Here is a 26949-nt window from a genome sequence, read left to right on the forward strand (position 1 = left end):
AGCAACCATAACAACAACAAAAAAAGTATCCAAAGATCCTTGAAGACCATAGCATTTATTCCTTTAATATACAGAAAACAAATCCACATGATGGTTCAATGAATACTTTGTGCTTTTCCTCCTGTACTGGATAGCGACCCTCAAATTGCATTTTAACCCAAAGATTTTTGGGAGTCATTTTTGAGACCAAGTATTTAGGATCTGAACAATACAACTAAAGGATAAAGGACAAATGAGCAAGGGGTTTGGGTTACCTCAGGAACAGCTGAGAAATGCCTTGGTAATGTCCTTATTACCTGAATTGAAGTTCATATTAAAAGGACCTGCAATACAGGGACCACTGATTTCTTATTATCAGTAGTTCTTGAAATTGTTTCCTTAATACAAGGAGAATCAAATATTTGATTAATAACTTGGCAGACAGCTTTTATACTTACTAATATTTCACCTGATTTTATTTTCTTACCCATTTCAAAGGACAGTGTTGAAAGGTTTCAAAATGCTATATACAGAAAAGTGAGTGTATAGTTGTTGGAAATATATATATCAAAACAACTGTTTAAAAATTCACAAAGCATTTATGAAGGAATGAGGGAAGGTATAGTTAAAGGAGCAAAAAAAATTTAGGTCAGAGCAAATGGGTTCAAATCCTGATCAGATTCAGTTTACTTTTAAGACATTGGGAGAGTAATTCATTCTTTTGGGGCCTCAGTTTCTTCATCTGTAAAGTGAGGGGAACTAGCTAGCCTCTAAGGTCCCTTCCAACTCTATCTCTATGATCCTATGATCCCAAAATACAGAAATTTAAAAGTACTCTCCAGAAAGGCTTAAAAAAAAAAAAAAAAAAAAAAAAAAAGATAATAGGGTCAGTTCATAAAAGTCACTTCTGAATTTTATCCCTTCATTTCTATACTGAAAATGCTTATTTTTATGAATTATATAGCAAACTCATTTTAATCATATTTATTTGTGACCCCATTTGGAGTTTTCTTGGTAAAGATATTAGAATGGTTTGTCATTTCTTTCTCCAGCTCATTTTACAGATGAGGAAACTAAATTCTTAAGATGATTCTAAATTCTTTAACTTAATTGGTTACATTAACAAAGACTTGGTGTATATAAAATGTTGTGTTCAATACATGACTTTCTACTGCCTCAAGTCAGGGAGGCAGAATAGAAAAAGTGATGAATTTGAATGATCTAGGTTCAATCTGTGTCACATTATCTGTATGACTTTTGGCAAGCCTTTCAGGATCTCAGATTTCTTCAGCTATAAAATCAGAATGTCAGACTTTCTAGATGACTTCTAAAGTCCTTCCCAGCTTCAGATCTATGGTCACTGATCTAATGAAATTAATTATCTTACCTAAAGTATTAAAGTGAAAAACTCTGGCAATAATAGATAAATTGTAGGTGATTGTTTATACATTTTTACATTTATACAAGATTTGTATCCTTCAAAAGAACTCTGAGTTATATAATGCAAAAATTCCTAGCTATATTTTCTAGATGAACACACTGAAGACTAGCATGTAAGTGACTAAATTGGGATCACATTACTAGTAAATGCCACAGCCTGGACTGGACTCACTCTCTTAATTCCCAAGGTCAATACTTTTTCAACTTTATCTGAATTCCTTCATTAAGGCTATATGTAATGAATTACATCATGATATCAAATCCAAAAATATTCTATCTTTTCTAACTTTTAAACAGTTGTTAAATATTATATATATATATATATATTTTACATATTACATATATGTAAATATATATAAATATAAAATCCATTTTGTCCCACAGAACTTTACATGTGCCCATGATAATTCACATGATATTCCATAGTGAAAATGCAACAACAATATATTAGCATTTATAACAGTAACAGAATGAAAGCCCCTGGAGGTCAAAGATTTGTTTTGTTCTTTCTTTTTGTCCTGAGTATCAAATATGGTATCTTTTATATAAGAAGTCCATAAATGCATATTGAATTGAACTATTAAAATGCTTTTAAACAACTGGGCTGAAACGGGAACTTTTTAAGCTCCAAAAGAAACATAATATTCACTTCAAATCATCTGTTCAACAATGATTAGTGAAAGCAAACCAACTGTTCAGTTGTTAACTTTCTAATGATAATAGTAAACAGGTTATATAGTTAAGCTAGATGACCTAGAAGATTTACCTTCTTATGTAAAATCAACAATGAAAAACATTTTTATATGTGACCCACATTCCAACCCTAGATCAATTCAAAATTCTTTGCTATAATCATTTTGGAATGCTAAAACTTTCAAAGACAAAACACTAATATGAAACAAAAGCTAGAAGCGACATAAAGAAATATGGGGGAGAGGGAAGCTTTTCTATAATAGAAACACTGTCAATGAATACTTGAAAATCAAAGTTATCAGGATACTAAATGGTTATGACAAATCAAGATATTATCTACCTACTGAAATTGCCTTAATGTGGGGTGAAACAATAGGAAAGTATGTTCTACTATTTTTTTGATGGGTTTTACTTTTAACCCATAACATCTCATGATCCACATCCCATGAGTGGGTTAAAAGTCATACAAGAAAACCCTGTTTCCTCTCTGTATATTTAATTAAAAACCACAAAAATTCACTAATTCACTAAGTATCTACTAAATAACACACATTTGGAATTATCTTTGTAAAGAGATAAATTGGGCTGAATATATATATATATTTGAAAGTATTGAGAAACAGGAGTTTTTAAATGCACATATAGGATTACTAGAAAGACAAAGAGGAAGACTTAAGCATAGCAACTGAGTTATTAGAGGGAAAGAACTCTTGCTGCACTGGATAGCACTTTTGTTGGTCAGTGTCAATATAATTGTTTTGATCCTGATGATCAACTAATCAACTAATGAAAGGATCAGATAAGCAATTGAATTTATACTTTTAGAAATAAGACTACATTGTAGATTAAGTCTGTAATAAGGTTGAAACCACTAAGAATTAACAGTTTTCTTTGAAATACAATAAAACAACATGTAACCCAATGGCTTGAATTCTAAAACAAGATTTTCAATTGTTGATTTCTGAAGAAAGGACTGTCATGTGGGAAGGCTAAGAGGGACTCAAAGTACTCTTTCAATATTAATTTCTGGAGGGTCTATAAAATGTGCCTCCTTATATTCACAGAATCATATGATCTCTCTGGTACAAGAACTTCAGAGGCCATCTAGTCTCATCTATATCTGGACAAAAATTCTCTCTGCTGCATCTCCCTCAGCTTGAAGATAGTCCAGAGAAGGGTACTTACTAAAGCCCAAGTTAGCTTTTAGATAGCTTTAATTTCCAAGAAGTTTTTTCATCAAACTGAAATCCGTTGATACAAATATCTCTGCCCTACAAGACCTATAAGCACGGCAAGCTTAATCCCCCCCTTTATTCCTTCAATTAAAAAAAAAAATTTACTTAAAGTTTTTAGTTCCCAATTCTATCCATCCCTCCTTACCTCCCTTTCCCCCTTCCTGAGATAGTAACCAGTCACATATAGGTTATACATGTGCAATTATGTAAAACATTTCCATATTAGTCATTTTGTACAAGACAACAGGAAAAAAAGAAAAAGAAAAAGAAAGTGAAAAATAGTATGCTTCAGTCTGTATTCAAACTTAATCCCTTTTCTACACGACAACCCTTCAAACACATGAAGATAGCTCCAATGTCTCAAGATTTAAGAGACATCGGAGCTAAAGTCTTTTCTTTCTAACTTAAACAAATGACATTGTTTCTAGCCTTCCCACCATTCTGGTTGCCCTCATTCAGATGTGCTCCAGCTTGCACAGGTACTTCTTAAAATGTGCCTCCCAGAACTGAACACAATACTATAGATAGGATCTGGCTAGAAAAACAAATAATAGGACTGTCAATTCTTCCACCCACGAGTTCTTGTCTTACCATGGGCAGACACATAATGAGGCTATAACTTTTAAATTTTATTTCTAATTTATGGATTAAAACAAACATTTCAATAATGTAAAATTTTTAAAAACCCAACAATGATTGCAATAAAACTACAAATCTATTAAGTAAAACTTGCTATTCTTTTAAAATAGATAATAAAGTTATCATGTAAATTTTTTTCCCTTTTATTTTTGTCTATTATTTTCAAATAGCTGAGAATTGGAGGTGAAATCTTTTTGAAATTCATGAAAATGGGCAGAATACAAAAAATTTCAACATAAGCTTTAGCATTTCTGAATGTAATTTTTAGAGACAAAGATGCCTAATGGCAGTTATGTCATAGTGAAAAGACAACTGGACCTAGAGTGGGAATATTGGGTTATTCTCTAGACGCTAATGCAAAGTAAGGCACTATGCAAGTATAAAATGAGAGCTATCCACACTGCCTTTCAAGCCTTGATCTGTGTCTTAATAATTTTTTTGCATTGCCTACAGTGCCTGATGCAGGACCTTACAATGTTCATTTGAACCCTATTTTGCTTAAGTACTGACAAAATGTAGGACTAAATTAGCAAATGTTTAACTGAATTTTTCTCAACATTTGTAAATATCCAGGGATAAGAATATTTTTTTTTTCCTTTTAGATAGTGTGCTTTAATTTTGAAAAACATAATTTGGGTAAATAAAACTATCTACCTGGGATTAGAAATTGAAGATATTATAAAAGTATAAATGCAGAACTTTGCATGCTCAAATCAGGAACTCCCAGGGAGCTTTAGGCATAACAAAGTCAACAAAATACTAGTTTTTGTGATGAGATTTCATTAAATGTGAGATACTACTCATCTCACAAAGCTCTCCGTTATATTTTTGATTTACAGCATTTAAAAAAAAAACACTTCAGTCATTTTTCATTGTTAACTGAGTACATTTTATATCTATTTAAATACTTAGTAGTGTTTCAGTATCTTTAGTAACTGTATGTTTACATAACAGGCATGCTTTGTCTACCACAGCATATTTTTTTAAAAACTAAAATACTTAGAAAAGCACTATTAGGTATTCAACAATTTGAATTCCCCAGCTAGTAAGATGAGGCCAAATAGTATCATACATTTTTTTTTATAACTATTCATGGCAGAACTTCAACTACTTTCCTGTTAATGTGGTGTTCTGAGCAGTTACTTTTTCTTTCCATGTCTATCTTAGAAAGATAGATTTTCGAAAATTAAAAACATGTGACAATAATTTCAGTACACATTGCCAGGAACAAAATGCTGATTTTACAATGAGTAACATTAATTAATTTAAGTGTATATTTTGGTAAATAAAATAGAATCATTAAGAAAGGAAGAGCAGGTTCACTGCTATTTCTAATTATCTTAACCTCTTTCACTACAGGAATTTCCAGCTTATATTTAATAAAAGGTATTGCCAATAATATTAAAGGTTTTAAGATTTAGAGGTGGAAGGGAATTAGTGGACCTAAGTGGACCTATGACCTAAGAAGTTATGTCCTCCTTGCCCAAAGTCACAAAAGTGACCAAAGCAGGATTTGAATCCATATCCTCTTGACTTGAAACCCAGTTTCCCATGTTGCTCTCTTTACTTATTATGTAATTTGAAATAGAGTACCGGTCTTCTGGGAAGTTAGAAATATGGTAGAGATGAGTTTAAATAACATAGTATTCTGAATTTATTGACCTATTAAATTTCCCTCAAAAGACTAAAATATTCCAAATAAAAATAAGTATGAGATTTTTTTTCCTGTCAGCATTTTAGCTAAGTTAATTTTTGAAATAATTGAAGTACTTTATGGAAAAGAATAATACCTATTTTAAGATGTTTTCCATTTCCAAATAGGTTTAAGTTTTTAAAAATGTTATAAATTATGGTAATCTTCCTATTTGTTAAAAGTGAGTAAATCTAAATGAAAATTATGTATGATTTCTCAAAATTAAATTATGACAGTGTACATATTTTGAAGTCTACAGGCATTTTTCCTTCTTCAGAAGGTGATGAAGAGACAAAATGCACATTTCCAATATATCATATTCAGTTCCATATTGTAGGTATGGAATGTTAACAACCTAAAGAAAAAAAAAATATTGGTAAGCTTGGCAGTCATGGCACCTGGGGAAATTTCCATCTCGTGATAAAGGAAAGAGAGCTGAGGATGAAAGAAACAAAGGCAGACAGAGAATGACAAGGAAATAGAAACCATGGCTTTATTAAAGAAAAAAATCCAATTGATCTAAATTCTTCCTTCTTTGCAGAAGCATTTTTTTTTTTTTTTTTTTTTTTTTTTTGCTGAGGTAAAAGTATATTGTTCTAGTCACCTAACATCATTTAGATAGATGAAGAAAACATCTCTAGAATATGTACAACAACTTACCCTGGAAAACATTTCAGGATAAAATGACTCAACTCAAATTTTATCAAAGATTTGGGATAACTATGGATTGTTTCTATTTTGGTTTTTCCTCTTGAAACAAAGAAAAGGAAAAAAAAGTGAGGATGAAGGCAGGAAGAAGCATGTATGTTCCCTTATGTTTAAGTCTCCACTCCTGGAATTGATTCTTATTGACACAGTTGCTGTGCCTCACCTTCATGCCCTGAAATAGTCATTGCAAGTTATTAACAGTTAAACAACTTGGAGCAGCAGATGATTTTGTGTAGATAGGCCAGAGGACAAGTTGACTTTTGTTAATTGGGCCCTGAAAGTTTTCCATACCACCTTGGGCAGTTTACTATTCAATTTGCCAAACTTTAAAGTTATGATAACTAGGTTCATGCACATGCCAGACAAAACAGACAAGGGATTAATTGGAATGATCACAAATGCATTCCTTCTGAATAAATTAAAGCATTTTGGCTTGCGCCAAGTGACATTTAAAACAGAAAACTTGAAACTAATCAATCAAAACAAGTTTAAGGCTTTTTGATGTTATATTTGGGAGACACTTTTTCTATTATTTATAGAATTGAACTATCTGGGGAGGAAAAAAGCTTGATAATATTGAGCAGGATTTTGGAGCTGGCAAAAAAAATACCTAAAGAAATATTATTTTTTAGTTAATGGATTTTTTTCATATGTGATAAGAGTTAAAAGCCTCAAGAAGAAAAGTGAAGACTCCAACTATTGGCTCAGAATAGAAATTAAAACATTGGACAAATCAAAGTCAAAATATAAAAGTCCAGAACAATACTAAGAGATGAGAGCTTTGGTCAGATTTTAGACAGAGTATCCAAACAGCTGGAAAATATGTTGATTCTCCTTGGGAAATTTGTAATGTATTTGACTCATGTTTTCATGGAGCTGTGGACTGTCCTATGGGGCTTGAGGAGTAATTGCCAAGAACTTTATCTGGAAAATGATAGTATTTTACCAGTTTTCCAATTAGACAATAAAAGAAGCTAAAGAACTACAAAAATATTTAGAAATTATGAATGATCTCTCCATACTAATAACATTTAGCATCTAATCCCCCGGAACTTATTTCTTATAATTCTATGATTCAAGTACATGCAAATATTTCTTGAAACACATTCATACACACACATACACAATATGGAGTGTTAAAAATAGATCTGTTACTTAAGTTGGATAATATGTTAAATTCAATATTCAGTACACTTACACGCTATTTCTAATGAATACAGTACCAAATTTCCTTATGCCTTTTTTGGCAAATCTACAGCTAGTGTGGGATGCAGAGGGGCCAGACATGGAAGACTCAGTAATTGAATTCTTGCTGATGTAATGCAATTTTTGTTTCCAAAATAACTCTTGCATGGGCACTCTATTAAATTGTTGTTGTTGTTTTTTTTTTAATTTACTGTTTAGATGACAATAATCATCTATTAGACAAGTCATCTATTAAGCCATTTTTTTTTTCATAAAGGTTAAGAATTACCTATCAACTTAGTGCTGCCCTTTATATTGGTTTTTTCTATACTTCCTGATGCCCTTGGCATTAATTTGATCATAGTGATTTTAATAATATCAAAGAAATAGTACTTCTGTAATGTGATAGCTTTCTAAATTATTTGATCAGAGGAGTGTGATCAAAAGAGTAAAGAAAGCATTAGAAGATTTTAATTCTGGTACTGTCATGTATTAGCTATGTATAACTATGAATAAGACACTAGACCTTTCTGACCCATAATTTTTTTCATCTTCAAAATGGGGCTAATCTGCTTTATCTATTTGTAGGCAAAGGCATGTTTGTAAGACATGTTCTCCTCTTAGGCTAGTAGGGGGCCTAATGGATAGAGCTCAGGGCACAGTGTTAGGAAAAACAAAGCTCAAATCCTGCCTCAGGAGCTAACTAGTTCTGTGATGGAAGGCAAGTCATTTAATCCAAGTGCCCATTTCTTCATCCATTAAAAAGAGGGTCACATTAGGACCTATCTCCTAGATTGTCAAGAGGATAAAATGAGATAATAATTGTAAAATGTTCAGCACAGTTCCTGGCATGTAGTAAGCACTACGTAAATATTAGTTGCTGTTGTTATTAAAAATATAAATATTATTGTTATAGGCTTGCTTTGAGGTTCCAAAAATACAGTGTCTAAAAACACTTTGAAAATTGTCAAGTTTATATAAATTATTATATTTCTTCTGATTATCAGGGCCAACACAAATATTAATACAGATTTGGTTTTATTGTGGATCAAAGGATTTGCTCTATAAACTAATTACATATAACTGAAAATCAGGTTTTTATAGCATGGTATGGAATAGGAACAGTAAGTAACATGCTCAAGTAAGAACACTTACTGAGGTCTAATACAGAGGAGAGGAAATGAGAAGAGATACTTACATGTTTTTCCCTACTGTGATTGGTTTCTTTGATGATGGTTTCTATGACCTATTTTTCTTTTAAATGCCTTATTTGTAGTTATTCAAATATATCTAATGCAGAATTGTGCAAATACTAGTGTGTTTTATTTTGCCATATTCAGCTAATTTTGGGGACTCTGTTACTTGGGAAAACGGCTGTAGAAAGAGCATGTGGGCAGTAAATAAATATTATTTGCTGATGATGAAAATGACAGTGATATCTGAATGATGGTCACTGGTAAGCACAGTTGAACAGAACAAATGGTCCAGAAAATAAATACATGAACAGAATATTCACCTGCTTTAGGAAATTTTAGCAGGAAGTTAATAACTAAGATTAATCAAATGGGAAAAACAGTTTGACTACAGGTTGTTTCAGGGATTAAAATAAAATGATACTGTATATATAATAGTTATTTTTAGTTAATTTTTTATGTTGTGGGCAAATGACAATTTTTTTATAAAACGATTTCAGAATCTGCTAAATCAAGATAAAAATATTGTTGAAACAAAAATTTTCCCCAATACCACAAGCTAATTGGATACTTTGAAAAAAGACCAATGCAATTCTAAAGTTAAACAGTAAACACTTCTACTCCTCCAGAAAATATTCCATTAGGGAATTATTCATCTAAAATGGAAAATAAGCAGGGTTTTAAGGGATATGGCTAGCAATCAAAGTTTGAGCTGAAACCATGCCCAAATTTTAGTAGCAAATGCAATATTCTGATAATTCCAAAGCTACTGAACTAAGAAACAAGCTATTCTTTAAAAAGATTACAAAACTCATAGTAATAGGGTTCTTATGAAATGTTCATCTTCTGAATGTGTTATTTTTACTCTCTACAAAAGTACATTATATGTACTTTTACTCAATCTGAACTGCATAAATTTCCCATTTTTATTCATAAATTTTAGTATGTAAAATTTTTCATTTTAAGTTTATCAAGTTGAGAATCAAATAAATAAATGTTTGTAATTTAATTGTTTTGTTTATATGGTGAAATTACCTATTTATTTCTTGATATAGCAGTTTAGATTTTTAAAAATATAGAAAGGACTATTTGAATAAACTATTATTTTACTTTTCATTAAGATGATAAAGTTTCAATCCAAGACACATACTTCTGAGTAATAAGTCAAACATTGTCATGATATAAAATTAAAAGCTAAGTAGTTAATATAAATTTGTATATTTATATATATTTGTGTGTACAAAATATATTATCTGGAAAGAAATGTCAGCCTTAATTATCAGATTACTAGTGAATATTTTTGAAAGAAAACAATGCTCATGAGGAACTAAGAACAGATCACACCAGAAGAAGCTAATTGGGAGAGTAACCTAATAGAGCTCTTAGTCTAGAAGATGACAAAACTGCCATAAAGAAAATATTTCAAAGAAATTTCAGCAAGGCATTTAATATTATAGACAAAATGGAAAATGGTAACCAGTTAGGTGGATCAATAGAGGAGTGGTATGGTTTAATGGATTTATATTTCAATCTTCTACTTGCTATTTTGTGACTCTAGACAAGTCATTTGATATTGCTGAATCTCAGTTTTGTCATTGGAAAAATGGAGTGGTTGAAAGAATAATTTTTAGAACCAATCCACTTCTAACACTTAATAGTACATGAATAAATAACTATATACAATGAGTGTTATTGATGAATCAATATTAAACTGAAGGGAATGGTTCTTGATATGTTATAGGGTTCTGTCCTTGGTCCTGTCCTGTTCAATATACTTACCAAATCTGTGGATGATATGAAGTTGAGAGATAGCTAATATATTATATAATATTAATATGTAATATGAGCAGAGTCAAGAACTGAAAGCATATCAAGCTGCTTCTTTTAAAATGGATTTTAAAATAAATAGAAATTTTTTAAAAATTGTATTTATTTTAACCATTAAATTAATCTGAACAAAATCAGAAAGCTGTGCATTTGATTCAACTATACATGTAAAGAAAAGAGAATATATGACCAGAGAGAAATTCAAATAAAATCACAGATTTTATTTGATTTTACATTGTGATGTGAATATTTCAGCTAATGAAATGAGGTTGCATTAAAAAAAAAAAAAAATCTTTGTACAAAGAAGGCAATAACAATTCAACCTTCCTTAGCTTCCCAGACCACATTTGGACCCCTGTGGTCATGTTAATTAAAGGTTCCATATTTTAAAGGGTGAATGGTGTAGTGAATTGACTTGCTCAAGGTCATAAATTTAGTGACAAAAATGCAACTATAACCCATTTCAATTGACTTTTAGTTTATATTCTTTTCATTAATTATACTAGGCTAGCTCTAACAATGAACTTTTTCAACTCAATTTATTTTCAACAAGCATATTTCACAATTTATAATCTTCTAATATTTGTGCTAAATAATTCTAAATTCAAATCCTAATCCAGTGTTTAATTGTCATACAGAAATAACTCTTGATTCTTGAAGGCTGTGGAAAAAGGGTGCCATGATGTAGCAAGTTCTATAAAGGTATGAATTCTAGTATGTACTAGCAATAGATTGCTCATTTGTAATAGTTTCTGAACCAGAAAAGAAGCAAAACTGAAGCTAGTATTTTGACCTGATCATAATCAAATACAAAATATTCCAATTGATCTGTCATCATTTCCACTGGGGTAGGAAGAAGTGATATTGAGAAGTAAATGGACTTGGACACAAAGATTATAAAAGTTAAAGGGCTATTTTTGAATAATAATTTAGTCAGTTTTATATTGCAGAATTTTTGTTGCTCAAGTCTTTAAACTATCGTTATAGGTGAACTTCATTTTCAAAAAATGTTACAACCTTGAGGAACATTTCAATTGAAAGAAACAGTTAGGAGCTTAACATAAACATTTACAGAACAACATAAACAGTTAAATCTGCAATAAATGTTATAGCATTTTTATTAAAATACATTTCCTACTCACTCTTCTGCATTTGATTACTGTGAAAATCAGTATCAGATTGCGGAAATCAGCATTAGACTACAAGGGACTAGAAGAAATAAGAAGATAATTCAGTTATTTATATCAGAGATGAGAGGGAAACATGTTGTGACTGAGGTATTAAGGTCAACCCCGCTGCACATACTGGACTAGGTAAAGACATTAGGTGATCCTAGTTGCCATAGAGACCACACAAGACAAAAGAGACAACGTCTACTCAATTACAACTCAATCACAACTAAAATATATTTTTTATCTCTTATTTCAAAGAAGAATAGACTATTCTTTACTTAGAGAACAACTCTTTTCTTTGGGCTTCCCTTTTTCTTGTCTTTTACTTTTCATTTATTTTTTATAGAGGAAAACAGAAATAAGAAGCAAGAATAAAAAAAAAAAATGACCTGGGAATACTCTTTATTCTTTATTCAGCCATGAATAGTTAGTATCTGGTTTGGTAGCTGTCACATTGTAGTTAAATTTTAAATAACATATTTCACAGAATAACAGGATCATAGAGCTGGACTTAAGAGACTTTTGGACAATCTTTTTACAAATAAGGAAATAGGTTCAGGCAAGTTAAACGATTTGTCTAAGATCATACAAGCAGTAGCAGAATTCAACAGTCTCCTGACTTTGGTGTCAGTACAGCACTAACTTTGCATGGCAGTGCTTTGTTTTATTAAACATTTATAAAAGTGTGTTAAATTGAATTCATAAAATATGAAATGTAGAAGACAGAACTTATATGTAATTCTCTATAGGATTCCTCCAGATACTAAGCAAGCTCTCCAAGATAAATACAAGGATTTTGTTATGGGGAAAGGAAATAAGCATTTCTATAGTGCCTATTATATGAGAGCAGTTAGATGGTACAATGGACAGAACACAAGCCCAGAGTCAGAAAGACTCATTTTCCTGAGTTCAAATCCAGTCTCAGGCACTTAACTAGCTATGCAACCCTAGACAAGTCATTTAAACCTGCCAGCCTTATTAATCCTCAACAGTAAAATGATCTAGAGAAGAAAAGGGCAAACTTCTCTAATAAATCTGCCAAGAAAACCCCAAATGGGGTCAAGAAGAATTGGACATGAGTGAAAATGATTGGACTATGTCCCAAAACGTTTCTAAGCTTTTTACAAATATTAACTCAGCTGTATGTGTATTATTTTAGTAAGATAATGCACTGTTGTTTGTGAACACTATACCACCTATCTATCCATGTAGTTGCCTTCCTCCAATGTCTTCCTTTTATCACTTCCTTCAAGGATTACCACAGTAGCCTCCTCAATGGTTTTATTGCTTCCGGGATCTCCTCTCTATAATAGTTCTCCAATATATGACAAAGTAATATTCCTAAAAATCTCAGGCTAATAGAGTTAGATATTGAGTTATTTAGGTACTACATTACATGTGGGACAGAAAAGCAAATAACCAATCAGTGTGATACAGAGCAAGCTTCATAAGCTTCCCCATGCCTGTGAGGCAAAGTACAAATTCTTAACTTTAACATTTGAAACTCTCTGCATTCTGACTCCAACCTATATTCCACTTTTTTCAAGGGTTCCACCAATCACTCAAAACAGCCTCTCTTATCTTCACACAGATTGTACCTTCTTTGCTTCAATCTCAATGCAAGGATTACCTGCTGATCCAGCATGGCCCAGACAACTTGAGTTTAAATCTCCCTACTAAAGTATCTATATTATGTTTGGCAAATAATTTAATCTTCTGGGTCTCAGTTTCCTGATCTGAAAAATAAAGGAGGTGACCTAGATGTCTTAATGTTTCTTTCCAGCTCAAGATCTATGGTCCTATGATTTCCCTTTAGTTAATGACATTTTCTTCTGCCTCAAATTATACCATATTTATTTCTATTTACATTCAGTATGCCCTAAATATCTTAAGAATTTATTGTTTAGTTTTTCTATTTTCAACACTGAGCATAATGCTTGCACACAGTTGATGCTTAATAAATGGGTGCTGAATTGAACTGAGTTATCCCTTCCTTCCCAAAATTTGTTCCTATCATAAATATTTATTGTGGTTGGTATTAAATGTGAACACAAGATACAGACTAGCAATGAATTAGTGAATTTTGCCTAATGAAACTGAACAGAAGGGGTGAGAGAATCCAGACCCATGGGACTGCAAAATGCAAATGGCCCTCTGAAGAAGAAAAAAAAAAAAAAAAATAGAGTGCCCATATAAATTCTCCAAACTCTTCAAAATGGAGAAGGCACTAAGCCAAATAAGAGATCACCATCCTCTCCAACCACAATGCTTGCAGGTGGGTTTGCAGTACATGATGATCCATTCAGTTGAAGGCTGTTGATAGGTTTAGTAACATCAGGACAGCTGTTTGGCCAGTGTCCCTGGCTCAACAGAGACTATCTGGCAGTGTAACTATGTAACAAAATGAAATGGCAAATAGGATACTGAGAGGTCATACCTATTGGGGAGGGCTAACTCCTCTATTGTACCCAGTATCTATTGCTCATTTCAGCATTCAAGAATCAGATGTCTGGAGTTAGCCAACTCATTAACAATTATCTCTTTAAGCTGTCTCTTCTACTCTTCTACTATGTCACTCCCACTACCATTTCAGGTATGAAGTGAATTTGGAGCAACCCATCTATCAGTATGAAGATTTCCTTTATAACCTGCCTAGTGAATCTTCTATCTGAGTGGAAAGCTGTAGTCCCTGTTGTAGGAATTAGAGAAGCTAGGGTTATAATACATTGTTTTGTTATTCGCATATTCTAACATGAGAATCAGTGTTGATATGGGAAAGAATGCTAGTATTGTGGGAACTCAGATGCTCCAAGTGGTCACAAATGGATCTGTGCCTTGCCAAAGACACTGATTTGGCCTTACTCTGATAAACATAGGACTTGGGGAAGAAGGTTTGAATTTAAGATTTGCTATTATTTGGCTGCACGTTCTTAAGTACTTCTGGTACCTTCATCTTTCCTCCAAATTTAAAAGGGGATTAATACTTGCAATAATTATCTACAGTTATCCCTTACACATCACAGTTTCAATATATCACAGGTCAGCATAAGAAATTAAATGGGAATTTTGGGTAGTTTTATGGAACACGCAGACAACACATGAAGGCTAGCAGACAACAGAAAGTTTAGAAACTCAGAAATGCATAATCAATCCAAATTTATAATAAGGTACTATAAACACCCCATTAAAAAATCAGATCTCTCTGGTTCAAAGGGAGGGCCAAAATTTTTACATGAATTTTTCAGATTGGGGGACATGATGTTCCTAATTCCTGTGATATGGAAGGAAAAAATGTACCTTTCAAAGGAGATATTTGGTCAACATTAAATGTTATATGATTGAGCATCTATAATTATTACTAGGACCAATGCTATAATGTAAAATGGAATTTTAAGACAAATATACTCACGTGAGCTACCAAAGACATGGGATGCTGTGATTCTTTCAAGAATAATGTGAAAACTAGGAAATCACATGTCACAAAGCAAATGTTTCCACCACTAGAGATTCAGTCCATTTGCTATAGTAATCTGTGACATTCATATTGACTGCATGAATGACTAAAATCTAATAATGTAATAGTGACAATTCTTGGCCAATTTCTATTGGGTTTAATTAAAAAAGTAATCACCAGAAAGTGCCCCGTAGGTCTAAGAGAGCAATATTATTTTCTGTGGAATTAATAGGATATTGATGAAATGTACTACTCAAGCCAAAAATGTTTAAAATTTGTTTGGTATTGTTAAAATATCAATTCATTTATTCACACAACTATAAACTCTGCTCCTTTTAATATGCAGATTCCAAAACATATAATATACATATTTCAGGACATGCCTTTAGATAACTTCATCTATTCACCAATTGTTTCAAGTGACTTTTTCCCAAAAGGCTGACTGCCTTGCACTTCCCTTTGCATTCCTTTATTTATTTATTTTCATGATTTCATATACTACTACTATGCAGATGACTTTTAATACTGACCTTACTTTTTAGGCTTTGAAAAAGTGTTTCTAACTTTCTATAAATGACCTTCATTCAAATGTCACAAAGTAACCTCAAGTTCAACATGTCCAAATCCATGTTTAACTATCTTTTTCTTAAACCTGCTTTACTTTCAAACTTAATTATTTCTACAAGGCACTAACGTTCACCCACATTCCTACATTCAAAACTTTGGCCTTAACCCTCATTCTTCTTAGTTTTCCTCTTTAAACACTTAAATTTAATAGTTTGGTTGATTCTACTTCTACAATATTTCTTTCATTCATCTCTTCTTTACTATTCCTCCTGGAACCACTAATGTACAAAATCTTCTTACCAGACACTCATCAATAGAAACATTTAAGTGGAGAAAGAATGTTAAAGATACAGTAGAAGGTGTTATTATCTCATGGGGAGGGAGGAAGTCTGAACTGTGTGACCTTTATGGTCTTTCCCAGTTCTGTCCTATGATGTAAACTCTCTGAGGAATGTTTTGCTCATCTTCTATTGCCCAGGATAATGCCATACTTACAGCAGATATTAAAAAATATTTGTTGAATGAATGCACACATTTTAAGATTCTATAAGATATAAATTTAATCTCAAGAAAAGAGTCTTTATGAAGCAAGAGAGTTTTTTGACTGCAAGCCAAAGTAGCTGATCCTCTGGGCCTGAAAAACTTTCCAATATTATCAATTATCTACATGGTTCCTAACCGGGTAACTGTGAATGCTCTTGGTATTCTTCCAAAAAAGGAACACAAAAGGATAAGGGGTTTTCTTTAAGATCCTATCAAGAGTTCTTGGAACATGTCCAGTCACATGAGAAGAGAATAAATTCAATCATTTTAATGCAGATTTTGGATCCTTTTTTCTTAATTAAAGGCTCTGACAATAAGAAAGGATCTACTTTGGTACCTGCCCATTCCAGTCACGCTGGAAATCTATATCTATGGTTCTACAAAATAGTGTGTGATTTCCCCAAATCTAAAACCTTAAACATCAATGATTTTCAATGGGTTATAATTCATAAACATTTGTAAAACATCAATGACCATATTTGCTATATCATTGGCATGTTTCCTCTCCTATTATTTCTTCCTCTAAACTTACATTATGATTTTTAAAAATCAAAGGAAATCATGTGTTATTATAGTATGCAATAAGCATGAAGCCTCTGACAGAAGAGAGCAAGCCCTGGCAGGTTACCCACCCCACTCCCAGCCAAGCTGGAAAGGCTTCGAGTGTGGGCCCAGCTAGGAGCAGCGCCTGTGTCTGCTACAGCTAAGCTGTCTGAGGATCAGCTTAGTAAGTTAAAGACTCATCACCAGAAAGTTGGGCACTGGGTGATGATGGGATTTTGTTTGTTTGTTTGCCATAGCAACTCACTGAGACTGTCTACTAAAAAAGAAGAGGGAATGAACTTGTAACAGTGGAGGGAGTATATATACCACAGAAATCATGGATCACTGAAATATCCTTATTCCCACTACTTCTAAGTTATGTATGTCAATAAACCTACTACTTGTCAGACATTGTGTTGCTAATTATCTCTGCTCTAGCAGAAGTCCTCTAGATAGGATATAATTAATAATTCTCCAAAGGCATGGATAAGTCACTAAATGACTTTCATCTCCTTTCTCCACTCCCTTCTCTGTCTACCTTGGGCTACAATGGCAAATGATGATTCTTCAATATACCTTCAACAATACAAGGAGGAAATTCCAACCAATCACAAAGGATGAAGCATTTTCTATTCCTATGGTCTCCAAGTCAAAAGTGCTAAAATCCCAAAAGTTGGAAGGAAAGAAAATCCAAGTCAATAGTCAATCAATCAATATGCATTTATTAAATACCTGTTGCTTCAGCTCCTAGGGATACAAAGAAAAAAATAAAGTAATCAATTAACAAACATTTCTATGAATTTACTATATGCAAAGCACTACGTTAAAGACGTGATGCAAATGAAATATGAGAAAACACTTTAATGGCACAGACAAGTTAGATTTGCAGTTTCATGTATAATAATTTTTTCTATTTTACTATTTTATGAAAATGCTTGCTTTTTTCTTACACTTAGAATAAAATAAAATTTATAAAATAGAAATATAACTGTGGCTACATAGAGAATGGATTAAAGATTAGACAGATATGACACAGACCAATTAGGAAGCTATTTGTAAGAGTCCACGGAAGAGGTGATAAAGATCTGAAATGGAAGACTGGCTATGTCAGTGGAGAGAAAGGGACATATATGAGAAATAATGTGGAGCTATGATCTAGCAAGTGATTAGATATAGGATATAAAAGAGAGTGAAGAGATAAGGATAACAACCAGGCTATGACCTTGGCTGAATGGGAAGATTATGATGGCTTGGACAGTAACAGTTAAGTCAAGATAAGGGATGGATTTAAGGGAATGAGATTAAGTTCTGATTTGGATATGTACACTTTGAAATGGCTATGTGGTATCCAGTTTCAAATTTCTAATAAGGCATTTTTGGGATGTGGGAATAGAGATGGTCCTTCTTGTCAAAGCCAATTCTTATACATTTACCACAGATTTTCTCTGTTTTTCTCTATCAGATTTTTTCTATTCTATTTTCTCTATCAGATTGTCCTCACTCTTATGCACTCTGTGTGTCTCTCTCCATCTATGGCTATTTCTCTTACCTTTAATCTTTCCTGATCTATTTATTCTTCAGAGGAAGCTTCAGAGCTTCAGAGACAAAACTAGACATAGATAAAGATGGAAGTGTATGAGATCATCAAATGAGAGAATATAAAAAAAGAGAATGACATATAGCATATCTAGAATTAGTATGCATGGAATGAAGATTCATCAAAGGAGATTGAGAAGGAACAATAAGCCAATGGAGAGAAGAACCAAGAAAGAGCATGGTTACATGAACTCAGAAAGGAGAGAGTAATCAGGAGAAAAAAAAGTAGTCAATGCCAAATGCTGGATAGTGATCAAGAAGGATGAGAACTGAAAAGAGACGACTAGATTAGAACAATTTAAAAATCACTAGTAACTTTGGGGAGAACAATTTAAAATGAACTATGAAATCAGAAGCTTGAGTTTATAATTGGGGATTTAAAAGAGAGTGAGCAGAGAGGAGGTTAAGGCATTGAGTATGGTTCACTTGGAAATGTAGCTAAGAAAAGAAAGAGAAATAAAATCAATGATACTAATATGTAATATGATCAACTGATAATTTTTTTGAGGATGAGGGAAATAAACATAGCAAGAAAGAATAAATAGATCAGGAAAGATTAAAGTTGAGAGAAATAGCCAGAGATGGAGAGAGACACACAGAGTGCATAAGAGTGAGGACAATCTGATAGAGAAAATAGAAGGGAATAAGATCTGTGGTAAACGTATAAGAGTTGGCTTTGACAAGAAGGACCATCTCTTTATAAGAGACCAGAGTAAAGGATGAAACAATGGGGGTTAATATCAGAGTTATGTCAACCAAGATGAGAGGAGAAAAAAGAACTTGTTATGAAGAAAATCTGGCAAGGAATGAGAGAGAATCGGATTAGAGAGGAGAGAACAGTGTAGTGATGAATTGATCTATGTGGGGTGTGGGGTCAAGAATAGGAAATGATGAGAGCATAGCCAAAAAAGGGATGATGGGGGATGGAGAAATCATCCATCATAAAGAAAAAAAAAAAAGATAGGAAGAGTAAGGAATAGTGAAAGAAAGAACAATAAAATATTATGAGCAGATAATGGAATCATTGAGTTCTTGAACTTAGAAGTAGAATACTTTTAAGTGACAGTCAAGTGAAGGGTATCACTATCTCTGTGTTGCTGAGGTAAAGTACATAAATAGGTCATAGAAACTTAGTAGATTGCTCAAATGCCTTAATTTCCCAGTTTCTCAAATAATGTCTATTTTGGAGTTTCCTAGTATCAGGGCAGGAATTGGAGTAAAGAGGTAGACTGTGAGGGAAGAAAAGAATTCACTTAAAAAAGAGAGGAAATGTCCTGCATTGGTGAGTAGTTCCTATTAGAATCTAGAGTGAGTGATAAATTTGGATAGTGTGAAACTTAGACTTGAAGTTGCTGAGTGACAAGCAATAGAAAAACAGTCTGGATGTGCCAATGAGAACCAAATCGATTTTTTATTCCATCATCACTGTCAATGAGTCAGAGAGTATGGCCAGTACTAGTAAAGATAGCCATGCATATCATATCATTTGAAAGGAGAGAGGTGTCACTGAAGACTGCCCAAATGGAAGAAACAGAAGAATGGTTCTAAAATTAAAAGACATTATCACTGATGCCATTAACCTATTTTCCTCCTCATTTCACAGATTTCATTCTAATGCTTCATAAAGAGTGCTATCTCACCCTATTTAGAAATGTATTACTGAACGAAGAGAGTTATGCTGAGTTCTTGTCACTGATTGATGTAAAACTCTGGATGAAATTATTATTGAAGATACAATTTTAAAAGACTTTTTAAAAGGTTCCTAAGGGAAATATTGGACCAGTACCTAAATATTCATAATTTCTTATTAGTCTTCCATTTCAGGGAGAATATACTTGAAAAAAAAATAGGGAAAATTTGATCTATAAATATGGTATAACAGGTAGTAAAAATTATACCTGAAACCTTTACAAAATAAGTCCTCCAGTTCTATTGATTTCTTCAGTGTAGCTTTTAAGGGTTAACAAGTAAAGCACCATGGGCTTTTTTTTTTCCTATCACACATTTATTTAATTCAATAATATTAAACTCTGTGTGCAGAATACATATTGCTAAGACCTAGATAGGTATAATGTTCAGTTTTCCTAAAACTCAGGGCAGAGATATGGTTTAAAAATATATTGTCACAGTAAATAATTATTGCTTATTGAAGGTCTTTTAGAATTATGGATAAAATATGGCTCTCAGCAAGTTATTGAATTCTAGGAAGAGATAACAGAAGTATAAGAATACCTTGGGACAAACAATAATTTTGATGTGATTTCATTTTGTGAAAGCAACGCTCATGCAGGTGTGCTTCCATTCTTCAAGCCGACTTGGAACATCTGACCTTGACCAGATGAAATTAAATTAGGTTACCACATATACATTTCATTATCCTTTGTAGCTGGGTTTAGTTTTTTTTTATTCTGTGGTTTTTAATAATGGATATGACTTCAAGTAAATGTGCAAAAGCATGAGATAAATATATTGCTATACTGAGAAACAGAATTATTCTGGAATCACAGAAATTTTCAAATGGAGATGGAATGTGGCAACATGACCCTGTCACATTTTAAATGCCATGAAAGGCTAAGGAATTTATCTAACAGACTGAATTAAATATAATTCAATTGCTTGGGATCTCACCTGATTAAAACTCAACCATTAAAACGTATGGGCTGTAAGCATGGCTAGACTTGGACAAATGGACTTTTCAAAGGTACACTTAATATTCCATGTGATAAAAATGTGATTTCATGATGAAAAATTAAAGATTGTCTCAAAAGTTTGGGGAATTAAAAAGCCAAATCATGTTTATTTGTTAGTATTTAAAAAGGAAAAACAGGTCATATTTATTTTTAGAAGCATGGTTCATTGTGCAAATTAACAAAGCTATTTATTTTACACTACTGAATCATATGCACCACTATAGATGGTATAATTTTTGATGAAATCAGCATACATTTGAAATCTAGGTTTGCAATTTCATCATAATGCACATCTAAAAAAAGTGTTCCAAATTCTGAATTTAAATGGATGGTCTGTAAATGACCCAATGTAAATTGAAGAATGCAGAACAAGAAAGGGGTGATCACAACATGACCATTATCACTGTGATTAAGTGCCAAAGTGTCTGATACACTAAAATGTGATGAGGTCAGATTAAAAAGAGCTAAACATGGACTGAAATGGTTAAGAGAAACCTTTGTGGAAAAAGTCAGAATAGATCTATATAGGTCTTGATCTCAGAAAATGATCTGGTTGGGAGAAGGGAAAGCAAAAAACAAAATAGTTTAAATAAAAACTTCTAATAAAAAATGAATTTGAATGGATCAGTAAAGACACTGATCTGGCTGGACCAAGTTTCAGTAAATATATATATATAAATAATTTTTTTCCTTGTAGGCAGAAAAAAGCTATTAGAATTTTGTCGAGTTAGAGTAGAATGAGATGATGAAGAACCATGTTTCAAAAAAATTAAATTGGCAATACCACTGAAACCAGGTAGGAAGGAATGAGGGTGTGGACTCGGGTAGGTGCCAGTGGGAAGGAAAAGAAAGAGATAAGTATGAGGGATATTTCCAAGAATAAAATCAGAAGGATCTGGCAACTAACTGCACAAAGGGAATGAAAGACAAGGGAAGATTTGATGCATATTTAAATTCAACTAATATTTATTGTACCTATACTCTACTTAAGCAGAACACTGTGTAGATTTCTAGGAATTGGTATGTGTAGCTAAAGAAATGATTTCTGCTTTCATTGTGAAGCTCATTTCCTGGTAAAGAATTGAGACAGATCTCAAACACTGCTATGTATTCTAATTAAATACCTTACAAAACAAAATATAATATGAGGATTTTGGGTGGAAATGTACATAGGATAGTGATCATTCTCAATTATTGCCTTACTATGAAAGATCCCTAAAATTTCTAGTCACTTTGCAAATAAATGCTAAGTGGGAAGCATGAATCTTATTCAGGCACAGCTACATGAAGGCCCATCCGAAAATATTTACATATACCATATAGGATAACTGACAATGGTTAAAGTCTTTACAAGCTGACTGTACATTTATTCAGAACTGTCTCATGTGATCAGGAAATTAGTTGAACAATTAAACAAACCTAAATTAAGTATTTACTATGGGTTAGGCAGTGACAGTCTCAGTAGAAAGAATTCTGGGTTTAAAGAGAGGAAGTCTTGAGTTAAAATCCTCACTTACTAGCTATGTGACCTAGGGAAAGCAACTGTTTGCCTCAGAGGCTGTTGGGTGGCTAGAGTATTGACCTGCAGAGGACAGCTGAGTGGATAGAGCAAGGGGTCTGGATTCAGTAAACCCTTTCTGCAGATCCAGCCTCATACAATAACCTGCTGTTATTGTCTCTGGGCAAGTCATTTAACCCCTCTTTGCCCTAATTAACTGGAGAATGAAATGGCAAATCATTCCAATATCTTTGCCAAGAAAACCGTATAACGTGTCACCAAGAGTTGGACATGACTAAAAACTGAATTTTAAAAATGTGCCAAGAACCTTAGGACAGGTGATATAAAGTTAAAAAGACTCCCTTTCCTCAAGGAGATTACATTCTAATGGGAGAGAGAAACATGTAAATAAAGATACATGCAGAGAGAGAGAGAAAGAGAAGGAGACACACACACACACAAACACACAGAGTCACAGAGAGACAGACAGAAAGACAGACAGACAGACTCAGAGATAGACACCGAGGAAGAGGGTGGGGGACAGAGAGACAGAGACAGACACTTAGACAGAAAGACAGACACCAAGGAAGAGGGAAGGGGACAGAGAAAGAGGGGGAGGAAGAGAGGGAGAGAAAAAGGGAGGAAGGAAGGGATAGAGAGAGAATGTGAGTGTGAAGGCAACCTTAAAGGGGAAGGCTCTAGGAGCTGAGGTTACGAGGAAAGGAAGGAGCCTGAAAGGAATCCAGGGATTCTAAAAAGGGATGAGAAGAGTCTGCAAGTCAGGCAGTCATGCAAAGAAAGGCTGTGAAGAGAAATATCATGAGCAAGGGACAGCAAGTGGACCAATGTGGCCAAATGATAAGAGAATGGCAGAGAAGAGTAGAATGGTCAGAGACGGTCAGCTTATGAGGAACTAATAGCTAATAAAAGGGAGCCATTGGAGTTTATTTAATGGAAAGAGGCGATGGTCACTTTAAGAAAATAATTTTGGTAGCTATTTAGAGGATAGTGGGGAAAGTAAGGTTACTTGGAGACTAATTAGAAGGCTATAATATTAGTTCAGGAAAGACATCTTAAAACCCTAAACTATATGAATATAGAGAAGGGGATATATGCAAAAAAAAAAAAAGTTGCGAAGATGATAAGATCTGACAATCAGGTCTATAGTATGAATAACAGAGATAAGCTGAGAAAGAATGACACCAAGATTGTGAATCTGGGTGACTATTAGAATTGTGGTACCCTGGACAATAAGTCCAGAAGGAAATGTTTATACATATAGGACAAATACTATTTAAGAGGAAAGGTAATGAGGCTGATTGTGTGCGTGCATGTGTGTATTTGGGAAGTGTTACTAAGAATTTAGGATTTCTAATTAGACTTTCCAGGCATAAAACACCCTATTTCATAATTTTTCTTTGTAAATTATAAAGTATCAAATTACTATGAGGTAATCAAATACTATGAAGTATTTGTAAACTATGAAGTATCAACCATTAGCACAGTTTTGCAATCATTTTTAAGAATGCCACAAAGTATGAATATATTCTTAGTAATAGAGTATTTATTGCTCCTGGAAATTAATTTGTAAAATTATTAGGAGACATTCCCTGTAAACGTTTTATATTTTCACCTTACTCCAGGAACATACAAAGAAACTTATAATGTAGTACAAAAAATGGGTATGAGGATCACTTTAAAAAATGATTAATGAACTCAATTCATTCATATCTTATGGGAATAGAGAGAACTCAGTGTCAAGATCAAGATCCAAATTTGTGTCATGGATTTTTTTTTTTTTTAAATCTGAAAATTTCACTTTAGGGACTCCAGTCTCAACAGCACATGAAGGAAAAATCCACAAGTCACAATTTTTCAGATAATTCAAAATATTTTATTTTGGGGGACCCTTTTCTTAAAAAACAAAACAACATATTGCTAGAGAAATCATACCCTGCATCTCCCTGCCTCTTATAATTTTCACTGCTCTCTCTTTAGAATTACTCAATTTTGTTTCTACGATTTGTGTTTTATTTCAAAGCTCTACAACTGGAAGTGCAAAGCCTAATTTCTTTTCATCTGAAGTAAGTAGCATTTCATTTTTAATGGCATTTAATTTCATTTTTAATGAGATATCTGCATTCAGCAATGACTCAACTGTGTATTGCCCCAGGCTAGGGTGGATGAATCATAGAAAATAAACGGAAGAGACCCATTAGGTAATCTCACTCAGGGCCCTGCCAAGTGAAGGATTATTCCAACAATAAAATTTCTAGTACTAGTTCAGCCTACTTTTATTTGCCTCAAAGGATGGAGCTTCCAACACTTCCCCTGCAGTTTGCTCTATAATTTGTAGAGCCCACACTCAAGCAATTTTCCTTAGGGTTTTATTTACATATTTTTTGTCCTAACTCTGCCCCATTTCATATCACATGGCCTCTATCATCTCATTTTCAGCATTATCACCTATTTTTCTTCACTCAGGCTTATAGCACACATTGGAAAATGACAGTTTTTCTAGTTCAAAAGGGAGGAAATCAAACTATACTAAACCCTCTTAAAACTCTTCTACTCTCTGGCCCTTGCTAGAAAAAAGAGAAAAAGCCAGTGATCATTGCCTTCATACATTCACCTTTCAAACACAATTGTCTCTAATGAACTTTCTGGTTTGCTATTCTAATTCTTTTCTTATTGCTTTCCTCAGAACTCTTTCCAACTGTTCCACATCTGGGATGAAGTTGCCCATAAGTGGACACACACTCTCTCAGGGTGGTCTAACTTGTCACGGATGTTGTGTGATGCTCTTCCCTCATTTACCACATACCTGTATATTTTGGAAACACTGCGTTTGAAGAAATCCATGCACACGAATTCATTGGAGCTTCAGGAGTGGGATAATGGGATGCCAAGTTCACCAATATATTCTAATTCCTTTTTCACTACCTATTTGAAAGCAACACACTTTGATACTTTTTATGATGACTGCTTTGCTCTTTTGAAAATGAAATAAATTTTATGTAAAATCTTTATCAGAGTATCATAGGATATCTGTAATTTTTTTATTTGGCCACTTCCCCTTCCATTTTTTGAATTAATTTCTTTCTTTTTGAATTTTCTCTTCAGTGTAGCCAAAAGAAATTGTAGTTTTATGATCACTTTACTATAGATCACACACACACACACACACACACATACACACACACACACTACATCACATCATGTTTTGCCAAAGTATACTCATATGGCACACTGGGTTGAATAAGGACTAAAATTTCTATATATTCAAATATCTACATCTATATCTATAAATAAATAGCCCCTTATATTACTAAAGGTATTCCCACTACTCTATGAAGTTAAAACTTTCCATACCTCTTTCCCTGATGCTCTGAGAATATCAAGTCCTTCCTTGTTTCTTTCTTTCTAGTCCTGGTATAAACCAACATCTCCTATATAATCCTAATTTTCAGTTTCTTTTATGGAACTCTGGTAAGGATGAGTAGGAATTTTCCAATGTGCCCTGTGAGTGACTCTCAGTATGACAGACAAGTTTTTGGATCTCTTTATGATTAGAACTAAGAAAATAAGATATTCTCATCAAGCTATTCTCCAATTGATAAATGGTCAAAGGATATGAACAGATAATTCTCAAACGAAGAAATTGAAACTATTTCTAGCCATATGAAAATATGCTCCAAGTCATTATTAATCAGAGAAATGCAAATTAAGACAACTCTGAGATACCACTACACACCTGTCAGACTGGCTAGAATAACAGGGAAAGATAATGGACAATGTTGGAGGGGATGTGGGAAAACAGGGATACTGATACATTGTTGGTGGAACTGTGAATACATCCAGCCATTCTGGAGAGCGATTTGGAACTATGCTCAAAAAATTATCAAACTGTGCATACCCTTTGATCCAGCAGTGTTACTACTGGGCTTATATCCCAGAGAGATACTAAAGAAGGGAAAGGGACCTGTATGTGCCAAAATATTTGTGACAACCCTGTTTGTACTGGCTAGAAACTGGAAAATGAGTTTTTGCCCATCATTGGAGAATGGATGGGTAAATTGTGATATATGAATGTTATAGAATATTATTGCTCTGTAAGAAATGATCAGCAGGATGAATACAGAGAGGCTTGGAGAGACTTACATGAACTGATGCTAAGTGAAATAAGCAGAACCAAGAGATCATTATACACTTCAACAATGATACTGTATGAGGATATATTCTGATGGAAGTGGATTTCTTTGACAAAGAGAAGATTGGAGTTAGCTCAATTCCA

At 33.2% G+C, this 26949-nt stretch overlaps 1 protein-coding gene and 1 long non-coding RNA gene across 2 annotated transcripts in view; one reads left to right on the forward strand and one right to left on the reverse strand.

Moving 5' to 3' along the window:
• Positions 1–25673, forward strand: part of LOC116423208 — a 61953-nt gene extending 36280 nt beyond the window's left edge. Inside the window, exons 2-4 of the long non-coding RNA XR_004233712.1 lie at positions 11231–11294; positions 24697–24739; positions 25360–25673. This is a non-coding gene — a long non-coding RNA (uncharacterized LOC116423208). The remainder of the gene's footprint in view (positions 1–11230; positions 11295–24696; positions 24740–25359) is intronic.
• Positions 1–26949, reverse strand: part of ARL15 (ADP ribosylation factor like GTPase 15) — a 496737-nt gene that overhangs the window by 81442 nt on the left and 388346 nt on the right.

Source organism: Sarcophilus harrisii, chromosome 1, assembly GCF_902635505.1.
Source record: "Sarcophilus harrisii chromosome 1, mSarHar1.11, whole genome shotgun sequence".
Taxonomy (NCBI): Eukaryota; Metazoa; Chordata; class Mammalia; order Dasyuromorphia; family Dasyuridae; genus Sarcophilus; species Sarcophilus harrisii.